Source organism: Lepeophtheirus salmonis, chromosome 10 (assembly GCF_016086655.4).
Source record: "Lepeophtheirus salmonis chromosome 10, UVic_Lsal_1.4, whole genome shotgun sequence".
Taxonomy (NCBI): Eukaryota; Metazoa; Arthropoda; class Copepoda; order Siphonostomatoida; family Caligidae; genus Lepeophtheirus; species Lepeophtheirus salmonis.
The window spans coordinates 282,829-289,440 of NC_052140.2; the positions used below are offsets into that span (position 1 = coordinate 282,829).

Below are 6,612 nucleotides of genomic sequence, written 5' to 3' on the forward strand. Positions count from 1 at the left end.
AACAGTTAGTTTGAGGGCCTCGGTGCTTGGATGACATACACTTCAGGCATTCTTTCTCTCCAACTTTTCAGACTTGCTGACAGCGTAGACGGTGTACCTGGAGAAACCCAATTGCTTGGAGTGCACCAATGGAAATTCGTCCATCAGGTTCAAGTGTCATTTTCTCGACTTGTACCTCAGCCAAAGAGCTCAATTTTGTTTTGTTTTGTAACTAATTGCTTATGCTTTAATATATTGAAATATGAATTAATTTCAATCACCCAACCTTAATTAATTATTGAATTAGTAAGTGTTCAGATTTCAATGGGCCACCCGGTACACCCTTGTGGTCACTCAATATATTCGCTAAATTTTTTGCACATCTTGTCATCTCTATGGTTAAGACAGATTCTATGATGTTGCTACACCTCTGATTAGTACATGATTGTATATTTTTGGTTATGGCCGGGTTTTCATTGTAGTGGTCATTTTCCACAGTCATTAATGTTATATAGCTACCTTTTCATTTAACGTCATTGTACAATGAACATATCTACATATATAGCTTTAATTGATTAATATCTATAGAATATGCAACATGTCTTTATGAGTCTACAGTTGAGAGGACCAGGTCTCAAAATAAAAGATAATATCTTGATGATTTTGTTTTTTAAATATTTTTATTGAAATTAATGGCTTAAAGTATATGTAAATGAGATCTAAAAGACCAAATGACAAAAAGCAACCAGGGAAGTAACTGCTTTCATGGAGTTACATAATGTACCTTCAATCTAGGTAGGGCGAAATCAGAGATAAACCAAACAAAAAATGAGAATTTGTTTTGAAAAAAATAAGAACTTTATGTATTGTTTATCTCCATAGCTGAGGCGTACAATGGTAGCTACAAAATTATTTGATATAATAGATGCAATCTCATCAAAATTCGTATAAAGTAATAAAAGTATTTTTAGCATCATAATTGATATTTACGAGCGCAAATTGGATGAAATAATTCATCAAAGGATACAAAATTTATATAATGTAATCGTTTATTCGTCTATTGAAATCTGAACACTTGTTAATTCAATAATTAATGAAGGTTGAGTGATTTAAATTAGTTCATATTTCGATATATTGATGCATAAACAATTAATTACAAAACAAAACAAAATTGATAGGTACAAGTCGGGAAACGGACATTTGAACCTGATGGACGAATTTCAGTTCGCGTACTCCAAGCAATTGGGGTTCTCCAAGTACATCGTCAGCAAGTCTGAAAAGTTGGAGAGGAGGAAGGGCTCTATAAAAAAGGTCAAACTGGACTAAGAGGAGTTACAGAAAACCGCCCAGGTCAATCTTCTCAAGTCCATGATCTCGGGATTTCACATCAGACTGTCCAGAGAGCGATAAAAAAAAGTTAGTGGAAAGAGCCTTGTGTGGGTGGAGGGGCCACTTTTAATACCAGCAATGAAAGAAACCCTCCGTTACAAGACTCTTTTGAGTTCTTTTGAACTCTTTGTTAAGACTATTGACCCCTTAGAGCCATGATGCGAACCCCCTCGACTGCACCTTTTGTGTGACTGTCGAGGGGAAGGCCTGCAGTATCCGTCATCCAAACACCGAGGTCCCGAAAGCTGTCAGCCAGCACTGGGGTGCCATGAGAGAGAACTACATCCACAGCGTCTATCAGTCCTTCCTCTGCCCCCTGGAAGCCATAATTGCCACTAAGGGTGGCTACATTAATTATTAAAAAAGCTCAGGCACACATCTATTTATGGTATTCATTTGATTAAAATTCTATTGTTAATTAATAAATTACAATTTGTTGAAAATTTAAAATTCAAAGTGTTCAAACCTTAATGGAGAACTTGATATCTGTTTCTTTTAAGATGTGGGTTTTTTTAGTAACTAGTCACTACTATAGGGCATGATCAACTTAAAATTTATATATGTTATGCATAGGGGGATTGGGACGGTCATTAGCAGGTTATTTAAAAAATGATGGATGCTCAGAAGAATTTTGACAGCGCAGTCTATCTGTTTTTATCTATTTTATTAAATTATATCATCATTCAGGGACTTGTATTTTTTTTCACTCTCTATCCCTTTGTTTAATATAAAAATTAAAGTAAACACACTCATGCCTCATTAATAGGGTATCAATTCATAATTGAATAAACTATTTTTGCGGTTTATTTACTACCCAGAACATGTTAGCTAAAGTATGTTTACTAATTGAAGCTTAACATACCAGCGTGACATATTCTTTACAGCTCTAGATTTAATTGGCACTCGAGTCTTTCCTTCTCTGCAGGATCCCCAACCCGTTCCTCCCCAAAGCACACTCAAACTCTAAATATAATATTTATTTTATTTCAAGCATCGCTAAGAATCCAAGTTCATTAAAAAAAGAAAAGAAAATCACAGTCTATCCAACTGGTAGGATATTCGGAGGGCATCTGCAATTAAAGCTTCTTGTGAAGATGAAAAAGTTGACCGTGACAGTATACACTTTTCCAGCATCGCTAGGAATTCGACATTCATTTATTCGGCTCAACTATGTGCATAATATGGAGAAAATACAATATAAATCATTGAAACATAGAAAATAAACAGGGTCAATACGTACCAAGCAGAAAAATTGATCAATGGGCAAACCCTCACACTCCTGAAATACATAATATTTTATTTTATAAACTCTCTTAATAATAACTTTGTGTAAAGGTGATTTTCCGCACCTATATACGGGAGCGGACCCATGTGTCATTTATTTCTAAAAACTTTTTATATATTAATCTTTAAATCTCAACAATTCCCCATTTCAAAATGAAGAGGTTTTGTGATTTAAAATGTGTCTTTTTTGTAAGAGTGCAAATGCCATCCTCAATTAAATTTTGAAAGCACATAGTTCTTAGGGATAAATTGTGTATACACACATGATAGATGCAGAAACTCACCTTTAGGGTTACTCACTGGAATGCTGGACAAAAGAACCAGAGAAGTGAACGTAAGCAATACTAAACTCTTCAATTGCATCTTGCCGGAAACTGTTTGGGCTTACATTCAAACAGCTTGTTATAAAGGGAATTTTGTGTTTTGGAAAATTTCGATAACATATTTATTTTTTTAGGAGCCTCATAAATCAATATTTAAATGATTTGTAATTATCTGAATTTATGTGACAACTGGGATACTACAGAATAAAAAATAATAAACATTTTAAGTACCTTTTGATCACAGCTCGGTTTTTTAAATAAACATAGATGTATTGTATTTCTTTCATTGCAGCTTTTTTCATTCATTTTTACAAGTTGAATCTTGTATCTATGATTTAAAGTGGTTGAATTTACGTACTATGAACTCAAAAAAGTATTACATATGACTTCCTATTAATTTAAATTCATCATGGACATACCCTTAGAATTCATGTCATTTTATACTCTGTTATTGATAAAATTATCTATTCTTTGTAGGTATATACTAATTAATAATTCTTGTTTAAATAATAATTGGCAATAAGGTTGGTTTTTTTTTCAAATTTTCCCTTTTAACTTTTCGAGTTATGAGAGTGGATAAGAAACCTAGTTGTCTGATAGAGTTTAAGGAAAACTAGTGGTGGGAAGTTCTGCGTTAATTAATTGTGAATGGAATCTGTCATTTTGGACATCAAATGTTTTAATAGGGACAACCTTCATGGCTTTGTTTGTTTAAACATATAACGTCTTATTTTTTTTAGGATTAAAAGCTGATTTAGTATCAGTTGCACGTTGATAATAGTCATAAATTACATTTTACAACAGTGTACTCTATTAAAATTTTATTACTCAATAAGTTATGTTCTTTATCGTTTAGATAAATAAGTGGGAGAAGTGTTATTTTAGGAAAAATATATCATTATTTCAAATTATATACGCCATACAAATGAAAAAAAAACACAACATTTACATCCTTTTTTTATGGTGGTACATTAAAAAGATAATGACAGTCGGGGTTTTTCTTAAAGTTTCCAGCCTACCTTATTTTTACACAAGTTTTGCCCAAATTACAGCGGAATCCCTTACCCACATAAAATCATGCTCATACATAAACATAACAAAGTCAAACCAACCAATGCAAGGCTTAGTAAAAAAGTGCTTATTATAGTTCTAAACACAATATTTTTTCTTAAATATAGCTTTACATATCAAGTACACAATCAGGGGCGTCCGCAGGATTATATTTATTATTTCCAAAACGGTAATTTTCAAAAAACCTTAGGGGGGGGGGCTACATCCCCTCCAGCACATCCCATACATGTGGCCCGTCAAAATTGAGTTTGAACTACATTTGTGTCTCCGGACAATTATTCGTCAATTTTTATAAACAAATTATTCTTAATAACCATTTTAATGCCCTGCAAATTACACTTAAAGTAAGCAAAACGGATCATTAAAATTAAGGAATGAGACATTTATGAAGTTTATGGTTAAGAGTGGTCATATTGGGGTGAATATAAGTCTCATATATCAAATAAGGGTCCTAAGCTATAGCTAAAATTCTAAGGTATCGTAAACTATCCCACACATTTGAATAATAAAATAAGAATTATTCGGATGTTCTCTTTTTTTTTACTTCCATTTTGGAACGCAAAACATAAAACTGTAAATGAACTTATTTTAAGTGTACACTTAACCTTTAAGCATACTTGAAGGGTTTTTGACGCAATGTATAAATTAGGAGATACAGCTAAAGATAAAGCTAAGAAGGTTTTATTTAACCTAATATAATTGGGTCTATTTAGAATTTAAGAAGTTCCCTGGACAGGAACTAAATAATAATGACGACTGCTGAGGAAAGGAAAATTCATACTTAAGAATACCAATTAAAAAAAACCCGGCCAAACAAGTAAATGCACATGTTTTCATCACATGCTATCAGTGTAAGTCCCTGTAGGAACTTAGAGTTGATTGAGGATCGAAAACAGAGTCATTCTTGGCTATGACATTGCTATATATGGATTGGGATGTGGGTTTGTTTTATTCATCTCATAGCTGTTCGCAGATAATCTAATGAGTTAAAATATTAACAATCTGAGACCGGCTTAGAATTATTAGACTGAGCCCCATCACTAATATATCTACATCCATTACAATCGAATTTAAACAAAAAAAAAAAAGTTTCTCACAGGTCATTTTAGTATGTATGTACATACTTGTACGTGCATACTTTGGATTTCATTGACATTGAGGGTGGTCCAATGCAGCAACTACCTAAACCAAACACCATGTACGCACACAAAAAACCAAAAAAATCACACATGTTGTATTTATATAAATTGATTTGAAGAATATTTAAAAGTCCTGAAAGATGTTGAAGATATAACCAATGTGAATATCTAAGACATTCTTATCAATAGTTATGTAGATCGTTGTTATTTTTTAGGTGGACCGTTTTTTGTTTTTGTTTTTTTGGAATTGGTAATCCGAAGAATGAATTTTCTTTTCCTCAGCTTATAGCTTTTATTATTAATAATTAAACAACATTTCTGTTGCCCAAGGTAGCACTTTCTGATCCAGAATTTCGATGTAAGCATCTGCATTGAGCCACTCCTTCCTCTCTACAAAAATGTGGGAGCAGACTTTGCCTATACTGCCTGCAACACCCAAAACTATGATAGCCGTGAATAAGTCCCTGGCGCCATAAACAGTGGTACTCTTTTATTTTGTTTTTAATTGAGTCGGAACTTTACATAAGGAATCTTGAGTCACAGAACCTATCTCTCACCGAGTTTGAAGACAATCGACGTATATATTTCTGATTTATTAAAATTTAAATTAAGTTTACCACTTGATAAGATCAACCCTTTTACTTACAATATTATATATATTCGAGTATATACAACTTTTTTTTGACTACTCTTAATATGAGGAGGTTCATTGATAGAGATGTAAAATTGTTGACATTGTTAGTAATAATTGGAAACCTGCAAGATACTTAAGTGCTCTTGTAGATTTTTTATCAATACTTTAAAAATGTAAATGATTTAGTAAACAAGGAGCACTAAGGTTTTAATAATGAGCCTTTCAGCAGATATGTCGTCTATCAAAGTTCCCGACATATAATTTCACTTTTTAATTTATACTCACGAGGATTTAGACAACATTCATATCCTTACTTATCGATTGTTAATTCATGTAATTTTTGCTCATAAGCAAAAATTGCTTGTCAACGTATATTTAAACTCATTAATTACCATATTTATTTATTAATAAGAATGATGCCATCTCAGGCATGGCTTTTATACGAGTTAGGGCTAAGTGTTTATTGATTTAAAAAATCATATTGAATCTTTAGTCGTAAAGAGGCCATCAAGCTTTTCGGGTCTATATCCTCTTGAGTGGAGAGTGAGATACTGAAGACTTCATCTTAATAGATTCAAATTTCATCTATTCTTCCTTGAACTGAGTTATTAGGAAGAGGTATAGACTTCATAATTTGGTCAGGTGACTTATGTAAAATGATGAAAATCCTGTGTACAATGGGCAAGTTTAAAATTAAAAAAGAAACCAAAATTCGGAGGAGTTAAATAATAATTCTCTTGACGTTTCATTAGATCAGCAACAATCAGGTTTAATAAGGGAGGAAGAAGAAAAG

General features: G+C 32.6%; 1 long non-coding RNA gene across 1 annotated transcript; it reads right to left on the reverse strand.

Moving 5' to 3' along the window:
• Nucleotides 1-1,748: 1,748 nt before the first annotated feature.
• On the reverse strand, nucleotides 1,749-3,090 carry LOC139906509 (uncharacterized). The gene is made up of 4 exons (XR_011782079.1): nucleotides 2,953-3,090; nucleotides 2,609-2,647; nucleotides 2,231-2,536; nucleotides 1,749-2,016 (listed from the first exon to the last, which is right to left on the reverse strand). It is a non-coding gene; the product is annotated as an uncharacterized lncRNA (long non-coding RNA).
• Nucleotides 3,091-6,612: the final 3,522 nt, after the last annotated feature.